Source organism: Podarcis tiliguerta (assembly GCF_965153285.1).
Source record: "Podarcis tiliguerta genome assembly, chromosome: 3".
Lineage (NCBI taxonomy): Eukaryota > Metazoa > Chordata > Lepidosauria > Squamata > Lacertidae > Podarcis > Podarcis tiliguerta.
The window spans coordinates 21,922,037-21,946,863 of record NC_139536.1 but is presented as its reverse complement, the minus strand read 5'-3'; the positions used below and the strand labels follow the sequence as shown (position 1 = coordinate 21,946,863).

At 43.8% G+C, this 24,827-nt stretch overlaps 1 long non-coding RNA gene across 1 annotated transcript in view; it reads right to left on the bottom strand.

Annotated features, from left to right (window-relative positions):
• Window positions 1-5,801: 5,801 nt before the first annotated feature.
• The window catches only part of LOC310674233, a 41,845-nt gene continuing 22,819 nt past the window's right edge, over window positions 5,802-24,827 (bottom strand). Inside the window, exon 3 of the long non-coding RNA XR_014509459.1 lies at window positions 5,802-6,075. This is a non-coding gene — a long non-coding RNA (uncharacterized lncRNA). The remainder of the gene's footprint in view (window positions 6,076-24,827) is intronic.

Here is a 24,827-nt window from a genome sequence, read left to right as displayed (position 1 = left end):
ATGGGAATTTGGAAGATACCATCATAAGGAAGTTGAGATGGGTTGCAGAAGAGGATGGGGGTGCCGCACTTTTACTCTTGAAGAAGTGGGAATTTCAGGAGGTATAGAGCAGCTCCTTATGCAAGCTGCAGCCAAGGCTGGCTCTACCATAAGACAGAGTTAGATAGTTGCCTCAGGCAGCAGTAGATTCTGGTGCTGGAAGACAGCTGTGCGCGCCATGCAGCCTATCCTGCACCCCCTAAGCTACAGCCCTCAGATGTAGTGGAGGATCCTAACCCATCACCAATATTGAACTCAGGGCCATAGCTAGAGGGTGGTGAGGTGGCCCCCCCGCCAGGGCTGCAGGCAATTGGGGGGCACAAAATCAAGTAAAAATATGTCCATAAATATAAATATCGATTATTGCCTCATAAGAAATGGTTTTAAATAGAGGGTGAATTGAATGGATGGTGGGGGTTGGAGGAGAGGCGGAAAGAAGAGCTCATTTGTCCATGGCTAGGGGGCGCAATCTGGACAGTTCTGCCAAGGGCGCATGATCACCTAGCTACAGCTCTGATTGAACTAAGAGTCAGCTGCCACCTTGGTTGGCTTTTGGAAATGGAATGGGGACACCACATTGGCCTTAGCCTCAGGCGGAAAATGTACTGGTCCGACACTGGCTACACCCGCTGAAATTCCCTCTTCTACACAACTGTTAAAGCTAGGCATGTGCCCCACCCCCAGCAGAAATGGAGGATCTTGCTGCTGCGTTTTGAGGTATACAATCTTCTCATTCTCTCCTCCACCTTTGCTATAGACAATGTGTCTCCAGATTCACACCAAGCCTGAAACCTAGTATCCCCAAACCTCTTCATCAAAAGGAAGGAAGGAAGGAAGGAAGGAAGGAAGGAAGGAAGGAAGGAGGAAGGAAGGAAGGAAGGAGGAAGGAAGGAAGGAAGGAAGGAAGGAAGGAAGGAAGGAAGGAAGGAAGGAAAGAAAGAAAGAAAGAAAGGGGGGAAGCCTGCTGATGGACCTTTCTAGACTAAAGGATTTGTCAGATTAGAAAACATGCTGTGCTTGATTGGCATGGCATTAAAGAGCTGAGCTACAGGTTTTTCCTGAAGCACTGCAAGGGAGATGCTACCTGTCCTGGGATGTGCATGCGATAAAGAGATTGGAGGGGCTGCCTCTAAGCATGCAGCATCAGCACAAGTCGGGACTTTCCCACAGACTGCGTGTGGAGTGGGTAAACCAGCCCTGAGAATAACTTTTGGCCTGAATTGGTGAAAGAATACCATGGCTGAGCATCAGCTCTGTGAAGGGGGTTGAATAATGAGGTGCATCAGGGCGATTTGGGAGTCTCCACTCACCACAAGCTGAATCGTGTCAATAAACCCCCAAGTTTGGATCAAGGGATCCCTTGCATCGCTCTATTTCTGTACTACATCTGCACTTTTATAATTCTTAGATTTTCCAATATATGGCTGCCATCTTTTCCCTTCCAAGGACACTCTGGAGCAGAGAAGCAGCCACTGGGTGAGCATTACATGAATTGCATGCATCTGAATGTGTCTAATGGATCTCAGATATTCAGAATAGTGTAGAGTAAGTTTTCATAAATCTTCAGGTTGTGTCTCAGCTCATGAAGAGCAACCTTGTGGAGCAGCAAGCATCCAAGCTCCTCATGTTTTAGAACCCTAGAAAACCTAAGCATCCTAAAGCAAGACAAAAATTAAAGTTTTACTATGTTGCTACCTGATGGCATATACCCTGACTCGGCCCAGATCTGTTAAATTAATGACCAAAGCAGAAACTAAGCTTCTACTTAGGTTTTGTTTATCATAGAGTAGTGGATCTGAGGCATTGGGGGGTGGGATTCAGTGTGTGGGGTGGGTGAGGGGTAGGAGGCTTGTGGGGAGTGTAGAGGCAAACAGAATGTGATTGTACGTGAGAGCAGCCCCATGCTGATGTGATAATAAATTCAAATTTCTCATTTCTGTAGAAAGTTGACCACAGGCACTTCATCAATCAGTATTTTGATTTGTAATGTGTTCCATATGGCCCTCAGTCATTACTTAATGGGGAACATCCCATCTGCAAACATCTGACTCCAAGCTCAGAATCGGGAGAGCTCCTCAGGTTTCAACCACGTTTTCCCAGAAACTGAACACTCAGCAGCATATTCATTTTTTTCCCCTTGACAACCGCCGCTAATGAGAAACAGCCCGGTGCCTCACCAAGACAGTTACGGCCGTGAATATTTCATATTAACAGGGAGAAAATCCCAGGCTTCGTTGAAATGATGAATATGCCTAAAGTGCACTGCCATGCCAATAACATCCTCAAAAGACCTTTCCTGCCCTGCATGAAGATTTGCGAATCTCTTATTTGATTCAATCTTGCGCTGTATTTATTTTGCATGTTTTTTCTAGTCACTTCCTCCGTCAGATGATGCTTGGCGATGACTTGAGAATTACTGTCAAGACACAATGCGATGGGGTGATATGCAACCATAGGGCTTTTCCGGGGCCCAGACTTAATTGGAATGTCAAGGACATGTGAAGCAGTAATTGAAAGTATCACTCAGCACATACAGAAGGTAGCTACCTCACTGCTGAATAACCTGGGATTGTGGCAGAGTTCAGGGCACTTGTCCTCCAGATGTTTTTGGACTTCAACTCTCGTCAGTCTCAGCCAGGACTGATGAAGGAGGAGATAGGATACAGTGGTACCTCTGGATGCGAATGGGATCCATGCCAGAGCCCTGTTCGCATCCTGAGTAGAACACAACCCGTGTCTGCGCATGCGCGGGTCGCAATTCGCCACTTCTGTGCATGATGTCATTTTGAGTGTCTGTGCATGCGTCAGTGGCAAAACCCGGAAGTAACCTGTTCCATTCCTTCCGGGTTGCCGCGGAGCGCAACCTGGAAATGCTCAACCTGAAGAGACTTTAACCCAAGGTATGACTGTATTTTCATTCTATGAACTTCATTGAGTTAACTTAGGATCCAAACCCACATCTCTATGATGTATTCTCGAGCACATTGGTTTATCTGATATGCGAGATTCACAAGGTGACTTGTCAGAACTGGGCCATTGCTAAGAAGACAGCTGATTAAGACAGTTAATGATTGCACCCGGCCCAGAGGCCGAGAATGGATCAGGATCCCTCAACTTCAATCTAACTTCAAAATGCTTATTTCTTTTGGAAAGGCCTTAAGCTCAGTGGTAGAGCACATTCTTTGCATGAAAAAGATTCCAGGTTCAGTTCCCTCTGTCTCCAAGCAAAGCTGGAAAACAGTGGTGTAGCGTGTGTTGCTGGCTCCCAGTGCTGCACGGAGGGGGTGGGAGAGAAATGGGCAGAATACGCATGTGCATTGAACTGCCTTACGGCATCCACAGCATCCCAGAGATTGCAGCTGCAGAGATAAGAAAAGAAGAGTTAATACATTGTCTGGAAAGCTCACTTCCTGGATCACATGGAAAAGCTGTTTTCAATGGAGTCCAGTGACGGAAGCACACAGCTGCATTGAAGCAGTATCAGGTGCTGAAATTTTGCACCCCCTAACAATTTTGCAACTGCCCCTGTGCATGTGCAGGGGGGCCCCATGCTTTGCCACTGCTGGGAAAGACTGCTGTCTGAAGTGCTGGAGCACTCTACGTGGGGCTACCTTTGAAGGTGACCCGGAAACTACAACTAATCCAGAATGCGGCAGCTAGACTGGTGACTGGGAGCAGCCACCGAGACCACATAAGACCAGTCTTGAAAGTCCTACATTGGCTCCCAATACATTTCTGAGCACAAAGTGTTGGTGCTGACCTTTAAAGCCCTAAACTGCCTCGGTCCAGTATACCTGAAGGAGTGTCTCCACCCACATCGTTCAGCCCGGACCCTAAGGTCCAGTGCCGAGGGCCTTCTGGCAGTTCCCTCACTGCGAGAAGCCAAGTTACAGGGAACCAGGCAGAGGGCCTTCTCGGTAGTGGCTAGTGGCGCCCTCCCTGTGGAATGCCCTCCCACCAGATGTCAAAGAGAACAACAACTACCAGACTTTTAGAAGACATCTGTAGGCAGCCCTGTTTAGGGAAGCTTTTAATGTTTGATGTATTGCAGTATTTTAATATATATTTTTGGAAACCGCCCAGAGTGGCTGGGGAAGCCCAGCCAGATGGGCGGGGTATAAATAATAAATTATTATTATTATTATTATTATTATTATTACTGGAGAGATGCTGCCGGTCAGTGTGTAGACAATCCTGAGCAAGATGGCACATGAGCTCTTACCTTTTTACCCTTTCCGGGGGAAATCCTGCACATTTAAAAAATAAATTTAGAAAGTTAGAAGCCTGTGGTCAATTGCTTGTCAATGGCCCATTTGCAATATTAAGCCCTCATCTATTTAGGATCAATATAAGATGCATTCTGAAAAGGAAATGACTTATAATGCTTCTGAAGACATTTGCAAATTCTGGAGAAGTTATTCCATTGACATGAGGACTGCATCCCTCAGCCTAACTATGTGAGATATGGTAGCACAGAGAGGGAGTGATGGGGTGGCAGAGAGAGAGGAGGAGAGAGAGAGAGAGACTTGTAATGTTGCAAACCCATGGCCCTTCTAAAACAGGCACCATTCACGGCCAGTTCCAACTCCACCCCCCCAACACATTGCTCCCAAAGGAATGCATCCATCGGGGGGGGGGGAGGTTCCTCCCGCACACTTTCAAGTTTCCCAGATCTCTCTTAATTTTCAGATATGGTGCAAGAAGAAGCATCTTTATCTGCACGTTGGCATATTGTAGTATGTGCTGCGTAACATGCTCCTGAGAATGAAAAACACATTGTGTCCAGGGAGACAGCTCCTTTTTAAAAAGAAAAAAGAAAAATGTTCTGTTAATGATAACGTGGCCAACATTGCTTTGCGTGCATAATGGGATAACATTGTGAAGGAAAGAATACTGCCTCTAATACATGCAATCCATCATGGCTCAGGGACAATGCCAAACTGTGGGTTGAGTAAAAAGTAATTGTTTGGACACTTTTCCCGCAACATTTTCCTACTCCCATGTGATTTACGATGCCCACTACCTATCTGTTTCTAACCAAACTTTTGAAAAATTCAGAGACAGGTTTTTTTAATTTAGCAATTGTTTATGAAATGAATTGTTAAATTGGCCTATTGTCCAGAGAGTATTACTCACTAAAATGATTTATCTAAGCAGATTTTTCCATGAATTAGAAACTATAACCTTCTTTTAAATTTTTGTTTTTGAAAAATAAATGTTTACATTGGGGCTAAAGCTGTGTCAGACCATTCAACTCTCACAAAATGTATGAAAGCATGAAGAAAGCCTTTGAACCAACAGTCGGGAAAAATACACCGCTGAAAACCTTGCCTGGAGAGATAATCACAGACCACTGCAGGTAGATGAAGTGATGGGTGGAGGACTATGGGGAACTTTACTCATGGCCCAGTATACCTGAAGGAGCATCTCCACTCCCATCGTTCAGCCCAGACACTGAGGTCCAGCTCCAAGGGCCTTCTGGCAGTTACCTCACTGTGAGAAGTGAGGTTACAGGGAACCAGGCAGAGGGCCTTCTCGATAGTGGTGCCTGCCCTGTAGAACACCCTCCCATCAGATGTCCAAGAAATAAACAACTATCTGACTTTTAGAAGACATCTGACGGCAGCCCTGTTTAGGGAAGTTTTTAATGTTTGAAGTTTTACTCTGTTTTAGTCCTCTGTTGGGAGCTGCCCAGAGTGGCTGGGGAAACATAGCCTGATGGGCGGGGTATAAATGTTGTTGTTGTTGTTGTTGTTGTTGTTGTTGTTGTTGTTGTAAAATATGGTCACTGACACAGCAGTTGACACTGTCCAGACTCTGTCTGTCATGGAAGAGCTGGGTGTCCCTCCCTCCCTTGATGAAATAAAGAACGCCATCAACTCCCAGGCATATGGTGAAATCTCAGGACAAGATGGAACCAGTACTGAAAGCCAGTCTCAATTCCTCCCTCATGGGACACGTCCGCAGTCTTCTCTTGCAGTGTTGGGAAACCGGATTCGTGTCACAAGACCTGTGCGACTCCAGCATTGTGACCCTCTGCAAAAAAAAAAAAAAAGGGACTGTAAGAACTATTGTGGAATCTCTCTGCTGCGTACTGTGGGGAAAGCCTCCATTCATTTGGTTCTCATAAGATTGCAGTCACTCACAGGCAGGGTCTATCCTGAGTCGAAATGCGGCTTTGGAGCTCAGAGGTCAACAGTCGACATGATTTTCCCGCTGCGCCAGCTGCAGGAGAAATGCTGAGACCTGATGAAGGCCTTGGACCTCATCCGCCGAAGAGGACTGCTCTCCAAGATAGGATGCCCACCTAAGCTCCACAAGAAGATTGTGTCCTTCCTCAAGAACATGCGTGGCACCCTCCAATATGACAGCTCATCCTTGGATGCCTTCCCTATAGAGAGTGATGTGAAATAGGGCTGTGTTCTCCCTCCAACTGTCTTTGGCATAATCTTCTCCCTATGCCCTCAGCTTAACTTAAAACAGTGTGTACATCCATTCAAGGAGTGAAAGGCGCAGCTTCATGCCAAGACAAAATGTGATAGGTCCTTCTTTAGAGTTTTCTATACCATTACCAACACCTTGAATTGGACCCTTTAGCATCCAGGCATCCAGTACAGGGCCTTAATGATTGATGTTTTACGATCACTTCTCACTGTCCCGCATAATAGCCTGGCAGAAGCATTCTCCATTAGATACAGCATCCAGGCCATTTTCGAGGATAGCCCTATGCAGAATGCATTGCAATAGTCCAATTGTGATTTGCATAGGAAAATTTCCAGAAAACCCTCATCAGACATTTCCTCTCCCCGTCCCGATCGGATTACTCTGCCCACCTGCAATTGTATAGACATGTGCCTGGACGTCAGCCCCATGGAACGCAATGAGACTTATTTCCAAGTAGATATTAATAGATGTGTACCATTAGTCGCAAACAGGTGCTTCTCCATGCTATCAAAAAAATTATATGATCCAGGATTCTTTGCGCTAATATGTGAAAGTTAAATTGGCAACAATGATCAATGTTTGTAGTGCTGACACGCTCCAGGTAATTAATCTTCTGGTGACATTTTGCACATGGGAATGTAACTTTCTGGAAGTGGGGGAAGCACCTCTGCTGTGGGACCCCCCACCAACCTGAATTTCTGGAAGGAAGTTCCATGTTAGTCTGTTGTTGCAAAAACAAAACAAAACCTTACACCATAATAAATTTGTTAAGTTGTTAAGGTGTCACAAGACCCTTTATTGATTTTCCCAGTGGCTCTAGGGATCCTAGAAAAACTTTCATGATTACGGGATAAATCATTATTATTTTCTTTCCTTTTATTTTTTATATTTTGGGGGGAAGGTCCTTGCTCATTGTGTTTGATGCAGCAAGGCTGCATCCAGTTCCCAGAGAAAAGTCTGTGTGTGATGTTGCAGAGATGTGCAGATGCTTGCGAATGGGATATCATCATAGCAGAGTGAGCACACAGCTGCCTGAGCAATGCTTTGTGGTCATCGCTCAGAAATGCTCACATGCAGGCACTTTGCTCATGGGAACTGTGAAAAGAGGCTTTCTTTGGACTGTAATTTCAACTCACGCGGCCCAGTCACCTTCCAAGTGTTGAATCCTGGCAGGAAATTGTGTCATTCTCTAATGGGAGAAAGAGAGAATCAAAGGACGCTAATTTGAGTAAGGGCTCACCAGACTTTAGCCTTAGAGCATGGGTAGGCAAACTTAGGCCCAGGGGCCAGATCCAGCCCAATCGCCTTCTCAATCCGGCCTGCGGACAGTCCAGGATTCAGTGTATTTTTACATGAGTAGAATGTATCCTTTTATTTAAAATGCTTGTCTGGGTTATTTGTGGGGCCTGCCTGGTGTTTTTACATGAGTAGAATGTGTGCTTTTATTTAAAATGCCTCTCTGGGTTATTTGTGGGGCATAGAAATCCATTCATCCCCCCCCCCCCAAATATAGTCCGCCCCCCCTACAAGGTCTGAGGGATAGTGGACCGGCCCCCTGCTGAAAAAGTGTGCTGCCTTAGAGCATGCTTGTGCTGCCAGGTGCCTCAACCCAAAGAACATGGAAAGTAGAAGACAACTGTTTTACTATGTATTTCTCCTGATAAAAGCTATTAATCACTTAGTTGTTGCCAGTGTCTCAATGTATGCCTTTCCAAATGAATTTTAGAAATGGACTTGGAAAAAAATCTTTTATAAAAAAGGCAAATAAACAAGAAGACATATTCAACCTAAATTAAGAAGACCCAGGTAATTACCAACCAGTCAGCTTAACACTGATACTAGGTCCTAGAACAGATGATGAAACAGTTGGTCTGTCAGCACTTAGAAAGGGATTATTAAGACCTAGCATGGGTTTCTCAAAAACATGTGACACCAGATGAATCTCAATTCTTTTTCTGATTGAGTTACAAGCTTGGTGGATCAGGGGAAGGCTGTGGATGTAGTGTAGCTTGATTTCAGTAGCATGTGAAAAAGGGATCTAGTGGTCTTGATAGACCACAAACTTAACATCAATCAACAGTGTGATGCAGCGGAGGGGGGGGGGAGATAATGCTATTCTAGGCTGCAGCAACAGAAGCGGGTCGCGATTCACCACTTCCGTGCATGTGTGTGACGTCATTTTGAGTGTCTGCGCACGCGCGAGTGGCGAAACCAGAAAGTAACGCGCTCCATTACTTCCAGGTCACCATGGAGCACAACCCAAAAATGCTTATCCCGAAGCTACTTCAACCCGAGGTATGACTATATAAGGAAGATATTGACAAGCTGGAACGTGTGCAGAGGAGGGCGGCCAAGATGGTCAAGGGTCTGGAAACTAAGCCTTATGAGGAATGGTTGAGGGAATTGGGTATGGATAGTAGGAGAATGAAAGGAAAAATAATAGCCATGTTCAAATATCTAAAGGGCTGTTATGTGGAGGGTGGAGCAAGCTTGTTTTCTCCTGCTCTGGAGCATAGGACCTGTAACAATGGGTTCAAGTTACAGGAAAGGAGATTCTGACTAAACATCAGGAAGAACTTTCTGATGGTAAGAGCTGTTTGACAATGGAATGGACTCTCTCGGAAGGTGGTGGACTCTCCTTCCTCAGAGGTTTTTAAGCAGAGGTTAGACAGCTATCTGTCATGGATGCTTTAGTTATGATTCATGCATTTCAATGAGTTGGACTAGATGCCCCTTGGGGTCATTTCCAACTCTACAATTCTACAGTTCTATGACATAAGCATGCTAAACTTCATTCACACCAGTGGGTGTGGTGTGACACAACAAACATCACTGGACAATGTTTTGTTGGTATTCCCCGCTGTTCCCTGACACACCTTTTCCACAAATGTGTGTTTCTGTTTTCCCTGATTCCCCTGCGAAAACAGCAAGAAATAACTGTATACAAGTACACAGCCCAAAATTAATTCACTTTACTCCCACAATTTTCCAGGTTAAGGCAGGCTGCAAATGAATTTTTCTGGAATCAAATAACGCAGAAACGTATGCTAAACATGCCCTATAGGCCATTAGTTTCCCAGAAGCGGCTTTTACATTCTGCGAAAGCTCAACTATAATGTGGAAATTTAACAAGTTAGGGAAACGACAAGGAAACGGAATAAACTGCCTCAGACTGTCACTGTATGGAACTGTGAAAAGCCTGCCACTCAACTCGCTTCTTGGCAGAATAAACAGTCTTTGTGAGTAAATGTATTTACTACAAAATAAGTCACTGGAAAGGGATTCTATTTGGAGCATAACAAATGAGAATCAACATATTTTTAGCTTTGTTACATTTTAGTGGGATGCACTGAGCAACAACGTAGACCCTGACAGTAAGGGGTTCTGTTGTAGCGATGGGGGCGGGGACTGAAGGGAAGGGGGGGTTGAACTCCAAAGACTTGATAAGGGATGCCGGGATGAATTGTGAGCTCTGTTCTCTGTTTTCCAAAGACCGGCGAGCTTCTGGTACACTGAAGACCTTTATTCCCTGCCTGTGGGAAAGTGGTGGGCGAAGGCTACATTCTCAGTTACACTCCGCGCATGCAGATTTTAATTAGCTGGGTTAAAAACAAGAGCTGTATCATGAATTTTCCTTGACTCTCCACAGCCTCTCCACGCTCCCCTACACACATACACACACAGGCCACTGGCTTCTGCAAGCTGTAAAAGAAGGCATTACTTTTTTTAAAAAAAAGATTGCAGCAGTTTGATATTAAAGGTCATTCTTGATAGGAACTTTGTGTGAGGGGAACATCATGTTTATCACAGTGATAAAGAGACGCTCTGTCTCTTCAGCAGTTGTCTGGGGAATAAGGAAACGAGTAAATACATGCAGTGGTTGGTAGTTTGACAATTATTAGCGAGCAGGTTGAAGTCTGTGGTTGATGTTGTTGTTGTTAATTACCCATCTTTCAGCCTAATTTTCCAGTATGGGACTGAATTCAACCCCCAAATAGTGAACTGTCTGGAAGTGTCCCAACTCCCACCAGCCTTGACCACCAAACTGACCAATGGGACTAGGAATCCAACAACATCCGGAGGTTCTCCATCTTTGCTGCAGATGCACGCTTTTCAATGGAACACGAACCTGAAAGCCTTTTGGAAACAGAAGGCCAAATAAGACTGACTTTCATCTGATCTGGCAAGGCAATTCTTATGTTCTGATCAAGGAATATTAAAAAGTTGTTTCTTCAGTTCCATCACACACTAATAATAATAATAATAATTTATTATTTATACCCTGCCCATCTGGCTGGGTTTCCCCAGCCACTCTGGGCGGCTTCCAACAGAACACTAAAATACAATAATCTATTAAACATTAAAAGCTTCCCTAAACAGGGCTGCCTTCAGATGTCTTCTAAAAGTTTGGTAGTTATTTTTCTCTTTGACATCTGGTGGGAGGGCGTTCCACAGGGCGGGTGACACTACTGAGAAGGCCCTCTGCCTGGTTCCCTGTAACTTGGCTTCTCGTAGGAGGGAACTGCCAGAAGGCCCTCGACGCTGGACCTCAGTGTCCAAGCAGAACGATGGGGGTGGAGACGCTCCTTCAGGTATACTAGACTGAGGCCATTTAGGGCTTTAAAGGTCAGCACCAACACTTTGAATTGTGCTCAGAAACGTACTGGGAGCCAGTGTAGGTCTTTCAAGACTGGTGTTATATGGTCTCGGCACCCGCTCCTAGTCACCAGTCTAGCTGCACCACAGCATAAAACAGAACCCTTTTTTGCAATCTGTTCAGGGAATGGCTCTTGGATGTCTATTGGACAATGTGCAGTGGGGAAAACTGTGGCCTGCTACCCCTTTCAGATCTGTCTCTACAAATATCTGAGAAATCTCCTTTAAAATAACCCGTCAATTGTTCTTGACTCTAGTCTGTCTTGCACGTGTAACTAGCATTGGTTCCCCCATGTGTTGGAGGGGATATAATGAAAGAGGAACCTATTGGCACATATGGTGGCCTTGCAAAATAAGTGAACAAAATTTGGGAAGAGGCAATAAAGGAAATTTCTGAAATGAAACCAAATTGTGTATTTTATCAATTTTTGAGGAGTTGAATACAGACTATAATATGCAAACCACTCACTATTTTTCTATTATAGCTGCTGGAAGGAGTAATTGGGTTTTTTCTTTAAATATTTGGTTCAATAAAGTATCATTTATTCTCATCTCTGAGAAATTGACATAATTAAAGAGTATCTCAGAGTGCACATAAACCTATGAATTTTGCCTTGGTTTGGTGGCCATTCGTTACTTATACGATAGGTGAATCAGGGGGATAACAAGTCCCACAGAAATATGGCTTTATTTGGTATTAATATCATTTGTTTTGTATTCTTTCTGTATCAGGTCCATATTTTTTGTAATATCTAAGTAGTAGTCTCTTGTAAATGCATATTATTTTATGAGGCTGTGAACCCTGGTGGGAGGGGGTTGCACTGTCCCCCCCTTCTTTTTATTTATTGTATTTCACATCTTCCAGATTCATATAGATTTAAAAATGAAAGGGGTGGGCGGACCAGTGTTGGTAAATGGTCCTCAGTCAAGCAGAGGTGTTACAAAACAGGCTTGAGTCAGTTTAGGTGGAGATGGTGGTCTGTTAATCAAGTGTATAATCTGTATAGCATTTCTAAAACAGAGGAGCCTGCCAATTTTATGCACTGCGCAAGCCAGGAGTTGTAATGGGCTTCACGGGCTAAAGGAGACGCTGGTATTCCCAGCTGGCAAACAAGTGAACCAAGGTTAAAAATTCCACTCTGACATTTCACCAAGGGCCTTGCAGATAATTTGCTATAGCCTGAGAAGCACTGCTCTAAATCAGTCTCTGAATTCCAAGTTGGCTAGAACCAAATCAAGCTTTTTCTGTTTGTTGCAGTGCGGTGCCAAGACTTGTTCTGAGTGAATTGTTGGTTGCTTGGTTTTGCATGTGTGTGAGTATGTGTGTGCGGGGGGGGGGGAGGATGTTACTACATTTAGCTATTTGCAAATGGCATTGGTAAGCCTGATTAGTTCAACTCACCAGAAAGTTTGTTTTCTATTGATGGTGCAATCTTTTGCTGGCTTTATTCAGTATCAGGCTTAGAATTTTGGAGTGCCCACAGAAACTCATACAAAGAGAAGCCAATGCAATTTTTTTTCCTGCTGTGGGTGATCTCCTCCCATGACACATATACTTGACTCTAGTGATATGGGGAAAATTTGATTCCATTCGTATTTAAAACTAAATCTATCAAATTCTCACTCTCCAAAACAATATACAAACAAAAACATAGCCATCCTTTGAAATTTGCACTCAGACAAATTTTGTGATATTTTCCAACCACTATTCTCCTCCCAGAGCAACAATTCCCAGAGTTCCCTGGGAAGAGGGATTATTGTGCCAATCTGGGAACCGTAGCCCTGTGATGGGAGTAGGAGTCCCCTAACAACTCTGAGCACCCTTAACAAATTACCGCTCCCAGAATATTATGGGGGAAGCCATGGCTGTTGAAAATTGTGTCCTAGTGCTTTAAAGGTATCATGTGCATGTGGTTTTAAATGTGATTTTGGTTTTAAATGCAGTGTAAGGTAGTCTCTGTGGGAGTATATTGTATTTAATTATGGGGTATCAGAGTTTTTAGGGGGTTAACCAGGCTGGGATAGCTGGGGAAGCTCGTTGGTTTTTGAATGTCTGATGTAGATTTTTTCAATTTCGTTGTTCTGTATGGGACAATACATATTTTGATTCCCTGTATCCACCTGCATTCAGGCTCAAGGCCTACAGAGACTTTCCTACTATCAAAGGCTGTAAGTTGGTTGGATGTGCAGGCAGTTTCCGCAACGAAAAACAAGGATGGCATTTGATTTCTGTCACGTTGGTGTTATAATGCAATATTTGCAAAAGGCAATGAAAAGCCAGGGAAGGGGGAACGTGACTGGATTGCAAACAGTGCTGCATTTTTTTAAAAAAAAAAATATTTTATTAAGGATTTTCTTGTTTTACAGAAGTGTAATGCCTCGTATTTTTTTCCCCATGTAACATTTTTACAAATCCATTTCATTTGTTGAGGCATTAGGGGGAGAAGAAGAAAAAAGAAAGAAAAAAGAAAGGGGGGTGGAGGGAGGGGAGATGGATGGGGGTGGGGTCGGGTGGCGATGTTTCTATTATGCTGCATTTTGAGGCTCTTGCTGAGCTTCCTCACAGGAGGCTGCCAGATCACGCTGGCAAGAGGACCTCATTCCACACGGCTTTGGTTTCTATTTGCTCCAGGTGGCAAGTGTTCTGCCACCCCTAAGTCATTCCTTGGCATACGCTGGAGATGTTTGTTCACTTTCTCTGGGAAAATGAAGCAACATTGTACTTGGCCCATGAGGCTTGTTGGAACGCTTGCATCATTAGATCAGAAACGAGTAAAAATGCCCAACGAATGAGGGCAAGGGGAAAGGGAGAGTTGAGGGGCCTTTTCTGTCCTGAGCACCACATTCCTTTCTGAAAAAACTCTTGGAGGACCACATGCCGGGGGTGGGCGGGGCCAGGGGCAAAAGTGGGCGGAGCAAACAGCAACATAAAAGCTTTCCTAACAGAGACAGAAAGATAAATCCTACCTCCCAAGATCTGATGTCTGGAGTTGGTTAAGATTGGGCAGGTGTGCTTGCACATCTGGATCCAAAGCCTCCTCTGTCACACCTCTGGCCTGACACCAAAATGCCCTGTTTGGAGCCCTAAGCCCAGCTTCTGCTGGCTGCAAACTTATCAATGGGTTTGAGTCCCATGTTGGGCAAAGGATTCCTGCATTACAGGGGGTTGTATTTGATGAACCGCCCTAAGACCTGTGGGTATAGGTAAATTTATTTAATTAATTAATTAATAATATTACTAATAATAAAAGGGATACAGGTGGCGCTGTGGTCTAAACCACTGAGCCTCTTGGGCAGGGGTCAGCAACATTTTCAGCCGTGGGCTGGTCCAACATCCCTCAGACCATGTGGTGGGCCGGACTATATTTTTTTGGGGTGGGGGGAATGAACAAATTCCTATGCCCCACAAATAACCCAGAGATGCATTTTAAATAAAAGGACACATTCTACTCATGTAAAAACACACTGATTCCTGGACCATCTGCGGGCCAGATTGAGAAGGTGATTGGGCCGCATCTGGCCCCTGGGCCTTAGGTTGCCTACCCCTGCTCTTCGGCTTGCCGGTCAGAAGGTCAGTGTTTCGAATCCCCACGATGGGGTGAGCTCCCATTGCTCTGTCCCAGCTCCTGCCAACCTAGCAGTTCGAAAGCACGCCAAAAATGCAAGTAGATAAATAGGTACCACTCCGGCGGGAAGGTAAATGTTGTTTCCGTGCAATGCTCTGGCTTAGTCATGCTGGCCACATGGCCCAGAAAAACTGTCTGTGGACAAATGCTGGCTCCCTCGGCCTGTAAAGCAAGATGAGTGCTGCAACCCCAGAGTCGTATGCGACTGGACTTAACTGTCAGGGGTCCTTTACCTTTATGTTTTAAAATAATAAATAATGGCCCTTGCTGTCTATGGTTCTATGAATGCCTGCTGAGCTTTCCTCCCCAAACTCAACTCTGCTCAGTCCTATCTCCCTCCAGCCAGCATGTCCAGAGAGTGGAAATGCTCTGCTCATCTCTCTCCACAAGGGAAAGCTTTGTGTTATTATTTTTCATCAATTTTTGTTGTTTAAGTTATTGGGTTTTTAAAGACCATGCAATAGTTTCGTTCTGCAAGTCACCTAGAAAACGGGTTCTCGGCGGTTGAAATTTAAAATGATAACAATGGTAATATTAGTACATAAATATTATTGCAATTAATTAACGTACTGCGATGATGATGATGAACAACCAGCGTGCTGAACGTGCATGAAAATTACACTGATTCTGTTTTAAAATAATTAGTCAGTCGGTCCAACCATGCAAACACTTTTGAGGGCTGGGTTTCTTTTCAGCCAACGAGTCCTTTGGCTTCCTATATTTGCTCGCTTGAGAAAGAGCAAAGGGACTGTTATGTAAAGAACCAAAGAGGCTGCAGAAACTCCCAAAGGTTTCAATGAGGGTGCCACAGTTTTAGCCTTCTGTTTGTGTGTTCCCAATAGGTGTATTTAAATGTAAATGCTACCCTTTCACCCTCCAAGCCACCTATTCTTAGAGCAGCAGAAAGAGAGCATTCATGGTATAATGTCTTTATGATCTCATACTTCATTTCTCGTGTGAACCAGGCCACTTTACAAGGCATTTCTGTGTGATTTCTTTTTAAAAAAGAAAAGAAAAGAAAAAGAATAACAACAACATGGGTCTACTTACTCAAGATCGCCAGTGCACAGTCCACTTATGATGACCCAGGTTCAAAAGGGGTAGGGGAGTTTTAGTTTCTCAAAACATTGCTAGAGCTTTTTGGCTTGAACTGATGCTGCAAAAGTTTATGAAATATGAGATGTGACTTAAACCTCCCGAATGAGAAGTTAAAGAAACCTGATACGTTTCATCCTCATCTTCATTGAGTCTGAAAAGCCTGCCTTCTCAGGAAAACGACTGGGGAGAGAAGATCAAATCTGAGGGAAAACATGCTAGTTAAGAATACCCTGCAATTCAAGCCTTTTCTTTCACTGCTAATTACAATCATCCTCCAGAATCCAAAGAACCATGTAACTAGTTGTGCACAAACCCCCAAGGGAGGCTGTGTTTGTGTTTCTCAAACAATGCACAAGCTGTGTACACGCTATAACCTTAAAGCACGTTCGAAACACATTCTTTCCCTCAAAGAATTCTGGGCCCTGTAGTTTGCCAAGGGTTGCTGGGAGATGTAACTGTGTGAGAGGTAAACTACGGTGCCCAGAATTCTTTGCAGGAAATAATTGCGTTTTGAATGTGCTTTAAAGGTATGGTGTATACACAGCCATACACACACAAGTGTGCATAGCAAATGAGTTTTGAAACTGTTACAAATGGAGTATTTTAGCATGGGGGGATCTAAAGGTGAGGTAAAGGATGCCTGGATGGTTAAGTCCAGTCACAGGTGACTATGGGGTGCAGCGCTCATCTAGCTTTTCAGGCCGAGGGAGTGGGCATTTGTCCAGAGACAAAGCTTTCTGGGTCATGCGGCCAGCATGACTAAACTGCTTGGGAATCTAAAAGGCCTAGTTCAGTCAGTAGAGCATGAGACTCTTAATATCGGAGTCGTGAGTTTGAGCCCCACGTTGGACAAAAGGATTCCTGCATTGCCGAGGGTTGGTTCCACGTGGTTCCTCCCAACTCAACAATTCTATGATTCTAACTCCAAAAGAGCACTTTGGATTCCAGCTATGGAATTTCATGCTACCTAAAAACCATTCAGTTCACACATAGTGACACACCCAAATCACAAGAGAGGACTATCATGCTACCCGCAAGTCATAAATGTAAGCTAGAGAGCAAGCACATGTGAACTCCAAGCAATCTCCAGACATCTCAAGCAAGAAAGCCAAACTAGTCAAAACCTTCTTTATGAAGGCTTTTGAGCTGTAGATAGCCGCTTCATAGTTTTGCTGTATTGGTTTCCACCTGTTGAACTGATATAGCAGAAGGTAAAACAGAGAAGCTGCTGAATGTGAGTAACAGCTGAAATCCATCAACACTTGTACTGTAATACCCCAATATTTTACAGATGAAAATAGGAACACTCTTGTCTACTATGAGTAGGTTGGGTTAGGGGTAGAGCCTAGCTGGGTAATGTCATGGCCCAGCGGGCAATTGACCAAGGAAATACAGACTGAAGTGTGTCACAAGTCTAAAACTGGAACCAAAAGTACATGAAGGTGCAGGGTTGACCTGTTTAGTTTATATCATGTACTTGGGTACCCAGATCTGGGTGGACTACAACTCCCATCATCCACAGCCAGCTTAGTGTAATGGCCAAGGCTGATGGGAGTTGTAGTCCACCCGTACCTGGGGACCCAAGGTTCAGGAATAGTGATGTAGAGGACATTGGTCCCATTGTAAAGCTGAAGTAACCCAAGAAAAGCCTTGTCACTTCCAAAGAATCAAGGTGCTTGGAGGGTGGAGTCTCCATCACCACCACTGTCAATACAAGGCTCTGAAAAGAGTAGCAGTTGCAGTTAAAATTAGGATAAAGACTCCGAGTTCAGTGGAATTCAGACACTTCTGCTACCCCAGAGCTAAAAGATTTCCAAAGAGTGTCAAAATCAAATTATCCACTCAGCAAATGGCAAGATGATGAGTCTACTCTTCCATGTGACTTTTCGAGTTCTGATCCAGGTCATTCATAAGTAAGCCTGTTTCTTCACTTCTCTGCATTAATTAATCTGTAAAAATGTGGGACCACAATATGATGGCAGCAGGGCTGCTGGATTGGGGTTGTTGCTGCCACAGAGACAACCAGCCCTATCCAGGTAAGCAGTTGTGACCAGTATCCGGGCAGTTCCACAGTTCTGCCCCACCAGACATGTCACAAGAGCTGTCAAAGGCCACATTCACACCAAACATTTAAAGTCCTATGATACCACTTTAAGCAGTCATTGTTGTTGTTGTTGTTTAGTCGTTTAGTCATGTCCAACTCTTCATGACCCCATGGACCAGAGCACGCCAGGCACTCCTGTCTTCCACTGCCTCCCACAGTTTGGTCAAACTCATGGTGGTAGCTTCGAGAACACTGTCCAACCATCTCGTCCTCTCGTCCAACCATCTCGTCCTCGTCCCTTCTCCTTGTGCCCTCAATCTTTCCCAACATCAGGGTCTTTTCCAGGCAGTCTTCTCTTCTCATGAGGTGGCCAAAGTATTGGAGCCTCAGCTTCACAATGTGTCCCTCTAGTGAGCACTCAGGGCTGATTTCCTTAAGAATGGATAGGTTTGATCGTCTTGCAGTCCATGGGACTCTCAAGAGTTAAACAGTCATGGCTTCCCCCAGAGTGTATGTTAAAGGTGCTGAGAGTTGTTCAGAGAGCCCCTATTCCCCTCACAGAGCTACAGTTCCCAGGGTTCCCTGTGAAGAGCGATTGACTGTTAAAGCACTCTGGGAACTGTAGCTTTGGTAAACGTGCCGTGTAGCCGTAGTTAAAGTATACACATTTGGATATGCTTTTTAAGCTGAGAACTTTTATCGAAAAATTCATGCAAGTGCAAAAAACTGCCTCTGAAATCTATACATTAGTCCAAAATGTATAGATCAGGTCAATTCATGTAGGGCCAATGCAGGGAACCTTTGACCTTCCAGATGTTACAGAACTACAACTCCCATCATCCTTGGGCATTGGCCATGCCTGCTGGTGCTGATGGGAGTTGTAGTTCAACAACATCTGGAGAGCTTAAGGTTCCCTACCCCAATACAGGAATCCACAAAGATCAAATCCCTCGAGCATTCCTAGTCCAGGATGAGATATATAATTCATCACTGAAAAAATACAGTTTTTGATAAGGAAGGGAGCCAGCAATAGGACCAGTGGTTGTTTTTTAACTTTCCCCTTTCCGATGCCTCGCTTGTGAACATCGTTCTCAGCACTGTCTAATGCTGCCTTTAATTCTCTCCTTTTAGGCCAAGGTGAGTTCCATATCCCAATCTTTTAAGCTCAATTCCCAAACACCCCTCGTTGATGTCCAAAACTCTCTCTCTCATGTCAAAGCAGCTGCTCCTCCCTCATTCTGCAAGCCAAAATATCCCTGTCAAGCAATCTCAATCCCTCTCCACTGGCTGTAGGCCATCTCCCCCCCCTTCCGCTGCCGCCCCACTACCATTCCGCAGCCCTTCTCTTTGGCTGCAAATGCTTTCAAATTGCAAATTCCACACTCCTCACCTGTTTCAATAGAATACATAAGAGGCCGGGCCTTGAGGCATGCTGCTCCTGCAACCACTGGAATGTCAACCAACAAAGGGCACTGCTTCCTAGCTTCAAAGTTGGTTCAGGCATTTGCGTGGAGTGTCCTGGGTGCGTGCCATAGGCTGCCTTCCATCTCAGGGAAACCTTTAAAGTCCAGTCAATTTGGGGATATAAATGGAGTTATGGAATCTTATCTGGCTTCAGGAATGAAAGGTAGAGGTTTGGTCAGCATCAATCCTTCTTTGGTCAGTATTCACCTGGTCCTGGTCTGGGCACCACAGTTAAAAAAGGATATTTATTTATTTATAATAATAATATTATCATCATCATAATTTATAAATAAATTATTTTCATTGGGTAGCTTCCAACAAAAATATAGCATCAAACATTAAAAGCTTGCTGAAACAGGGCTGCCTTCAGATGCCTACAAAAATTTATATAGTTGTTTAACTCTTTGACATCTGCCAGGATGGCATTCGCCAAAGTGGTGTGACTGCTGAGAGGGCCCTCTGCCTGGTTCCCAGTAACCTCACTTCTCACAGTGAAGGAACCGCCAAAAGGCCCCCGGAGCTGGACCTCAGTGTCTGGGCTGAACGACGGGGGTGGAGACGCTTCTTCAGGTACACAGGGCCAAAGCTGTGTAGGCCTCAGTCCAGGGAAGTTACAGGGAAGCAGGCAGAGGGCCTTCTCAGTAGTGGCATCTGTGGAATGCCCTACCACCAGATGTCAAAGAGAAAAACAACTACCAGACTTTTAGAAGACATCTGAAGGCATCATCTGAATTCCTGGTGGCTAGAACATCAGAACAGCCTGCTGCTTCAGGTCAATGGCTCACCCTTCCTGTGGTTTCCCCAAAATTCAGAAGCATTGCTGCCTCCAACTGTGGAGGGCTGTGGAGGGCATAGCCATCGTGGTTAATAATAATAATAATAATAATAATAATAATAATAATAATAATAATATGTATACCCTGCCCATCTGGCTGGGTTTCCCCAGCCACTCTGGGCAGCTTCCAACAGAATATTAAAATACAATACAGTGGTACCTCGGGTTAAGTACTTAATTCGTTCCGGAGGCCCGTACTTAACCTGAAACTGTTCTTAACCTGAAGCACCACTTTAGCATGATTTCTGTTCTCATCCTGAAGCAAAGTTCTTAACCTGAAGCGCTATTTCTGGGTTAGCGGAAACTGTAACCTGAAGCGTATGTAACCTGAAGCGTATGTAACCCGAGGTACCACTGTAGTCTATTAAACATTAAAAGCTTCCCTAAACAGGGCTTCTGACACCCAAGCTACCTGCTTCACTATCATTAGAGGTTTTTAAGCAGAAGCTGGACGGCCACTGATTAGGGACGCTGTAGGAGCACGTTCCCTGAAACTGCAAGGGGGTTGGACTACATGTCCTTTGCGGTTCTTCCAACTCTGGCCCTCTTCAGATATCTGCCTGTGCACATGAGGCTTAAAAGTGTGCAGAGGAACAGGACAAACCCTGCTTCCAGTGTCCCTGTGCATGCATGGGCTTCTCTCAGATCTCTGTGTGTTGGGACAGGGATAGAAGGACCTATAAAAGTTGGTTCTCTCGGTTTCTCATTTTTCCAGTCTTAAATTTGGTTCCCCACATTTGTGATTTTTTTTTTTTTTAAATCCTCATGAAAATTCTTCAACCTTTGAGTGCAAATTCCTCCTAACAGACACATTTTTTTGCAGGCAATTTTGATTAATGCACAGATTTTTGCAAACAATTTATCTGAATGTAATATATGTTGGTACATTATTTCCCCTAATATATTGATTTTTACACATATTTTCCCCAACTATATACATTTTTGGAAACATTGCTTGGTTGGAGAACTGTGCAGCTGTTTGGGGATAAGCGAGAATTTCAATGGATGGCTGTATTTGGGTTCTCACGTTGATTGATTATTTGATTCAGAAAGTGCAAAATTGATAAAATCTGCATTAAATGCAAACTGAAGAGAATTTCTCCTCCATCCCTAATTGTACTATGGAACTCACTGGCTATTGACATTAGGCTGGTGCCCTTACTATATTGTTTTAGATACCTGCCAAACATTTTTCTTATGATTTAGTTACCTGTATTTGTTTCAAAGTTTTATTGATTTTATCTTTGTTTTTAACAATGACGGTGTTATGCATATTTGTTTTTAATAGGTTTATGGGATGCAGTTGGATTCTATCTACATTTTTTTCCCTCATCAAGCAGGTTATGCTTTTTCAAGATAAATAAATAAATAGTGTTGCACAGATGGGAATGGTACAAAATGACTGCACAATTGTAGTTTTGTGCAATTGTCCCATGTGCTCAATGGGACATGTACTGGCCAATGCTTCAGTTGCAATGACTTATGCAAAGTATCTCAAACGTTTAAAAAGAAAAGGGGGTGGGGAGGGAACAAGGCTTCTTTAAGAGCAACCACAGGGAAATTCTGTATGGTCATGCTCTTTCAAACTGTCTTTTCGTTTGCTTTAGCAATGTGTTTCAGCTGACATGCTATTCAGGACAGGGAACAATGCCAAACTATTCTAATGGAGTTTTAAACATTTAACTCCCTTTTTTTTTTCCTCCTTCGAAGGAATGGAAGGAAGAGAAGTTTTGAGATTGAAACGGATGATTTAAACTTAACTAGATGCATCTGGCAAATAGTTTTCAAAAACAGTTTTTAACATATCGGTTGTACCAAAGATGGCCAGAACTCTAAGTTAAAAGTGGTTTTATCTACTGATAACATGCAGCAAGCAGCTTCTACTGGGGAAAAAATATCTCCCAGCTTTTTGTTCTGCTGATGCACAATAACACAATGTTTAAGCAAATTAAATTAGCAGGAAAGAATCAGGACTTGATGCTGGCATTCATTAGCTTGAACATTCAAGGGCATTCAATATTATTTTTATTTTGCCACATTTAGCAAATGCATTGTGAAAGCCTCAGAATTGCTCCTCAGTTGCTCGATCCTGCGTTGTGGCAAGTGAGTGGGCCAAGAAATATGTTTGGATGATTTTCCAAATAGTTTCAGTTGAAAGAGAAATACTGAAAGCTGAACTGATACTATGATTATTATAATTATTTGCCCTTCTCAGTAACTCAGAGCTTAGAATGACACAGAGGAAGGGGAGTAATAATGATCTGAGTTGTCTAAACTATGCAGATGTAAACATGAATTCAAATAGAGGATTAATTTTTTTAAAAAAAAGTACAGTGGCACCTCTGGATGCAAACAGGATCCGTTCCGGAGCCCCGTTCGCATCCAGAAGCGAACGAAACCCGCGTCTGCGCGTCTGCGCATGTCGCGATTTGCCACTTCTAAGCATGCGCGTGACGTCATTTTGACCGTCTGCACATGCGCAAGCGGCGAAACCCAGAAGTAACGTGCTCCATTACTTCTGGGTCGCCGCAGCGCGCAACCCAAAGATAGTTATCCCGAAGCTACTTCAACCCAAGGTATGACTGTAATAATAATGAAGGTTTAAAAGCAACCCTCCCTTTCTGCAAATGGGGAAATAAAGACAGGGACTTTCATTTCCCGCTGTTAAATACACTAAATAAAGCTCTCTCGTTTTGCTTTTATCACTCCTCCCAGAACACTTCATCAGCATAAGCAGATAAAGGAAGAAAAAGAAAAGAAACAAAACACTTAAACTTAGTTTCTATAATCTTTGGGAACTAGGTGTACCACAGATGGTCTGCAACTTATCGGTATATAAAAACCATGCCCAGGACGGAAAATTTTCCAAGGACCGTAGCAGAAGAGCAAAGAGGCAGATAGTGGGGGCACTGAGCAACTGTTGTTGTCAGAGAGATTTCCCCCTCCTCCTCCTCCTCCTCCCCACACACCATTTTTTTGGCTGCTTCCCCACATCCAATGAGTGGCCTCGGTCTCCCGGAGGCCAGACAATGGTTGCTTTGGAGAAGGAGGGAAGCCTTAGAACACCATGTAGATTTAGGCCTGGATAGGAGGGCATTGTGCTGAGGCCATGCCCATTACTCATCCGCTGGCAACGGCCTCCCTTCCTTTTGTCTGGGAAGACGGTAAACTTTCAATGCCATCCGAAAACAGAAGGCCTTTCAGAGAGTGCGAGAACTCTGCCATCGCCATCATGTGAAAATATTGTAAACAATTTCCCAGCTCGCCTGCCCAGCCCCCCCAGCTATCCGAGAAGCTGGAAAACACTGAGCAAAAGAAAAGCTGGGAGTAGCAAGAGGAGGGAACTCTTGGGATATATATATATATATATATATATATATATATATATATATATATATATGGCTGAATAGGCTATTAGGTTTACTGCTTACCACTGTTTCAGTGCTGATGGACAAAGACAGGTAGATTTATTTCTTTAAAGGTGGGGCTTGTCACATCTCAAAGGCTCAGGGTAGACTTTTTTTTAAAAAAAATGTGGCAATAAACAGGATGTGTAAAATAGTGAACATAGGACTGCACCCAGCTCTGCTGGATTGGGCCAAGAGGTCATCTAAACCAGGCTTTCCCAGACTTAGGTCTTCATGCTGCTTTTGGACTACAATTCCCATCATCCCTGACCACTGGGTCCTGCTAGCTAGAGATGATGGGAGTTGGAATCTGAAAACAGCTGGAGACCTAACTTTGGGGAACCCTGATCTAAAACTCAGTCACACCATACATTTAAAGCACTATTCTTTCACTTAACAGAGTCACGGCTTCCCCAAAAGGATTCTGGGAGCTGCAGCTGGAAAATGTTAGGAAACTCCCTACTCCCACAATGGAGCTACAATTCCCAGGTTGAGGATCCCTGCTGTAATAAACTTAGACAGCTGAGTCCTTGCTGGCTGCCCCACAATGACTTAATCATTTATTGCCGTTTCACCCAAGCCTGATGATCATTTCTCCCAAGAAACTAAATTTATTAGGTGGCATTGAGCGCATCGTTATAATTCATCTTCAATTAGCCTTTTATTAATTGGGAATATTAATGTCTTTTTTGCTGGTTTGTTATTGGCCCAAATGATGAATTAATGATTTAAAGCGCCTAGCAAAGATTTTTTATTATTATTAATCATTCAGCAGTGTTGTGACCTATAGTGTAGCCCGATTCAAACATGCCAGTTATCATCAAGGGGGCAGAAGATGGGTACTTTATATTTAAGAAACAATGAGACATTTTCTGGAGTCTGCAATACACTTGGGGCTCCCCCCCCATCCCCCTTGATCCTTCCTTTTTAAAACCAATTTTTTAAAAGAAAGACGTTACAATAAATTATAAGTTACAAGTAAAAACTTCTGCTAAGATTAAAAGCAACAAAATGGTTCAGGCATATGGAGGTTTATGAGGGGAGAGGGTGAAAAATGATCCCTATACTATGAATAAATCCATTCAATTTTTTAATGGTTTTACAGATTATGGCAAAGATCCACAAGCTACTTAAGCCAAGAAACGTGCGGCTAAAGTGTCTTGCTCTATTAGAATCCACAGGGATAAAGCCAATTAAGTAGAAATTAATTACCT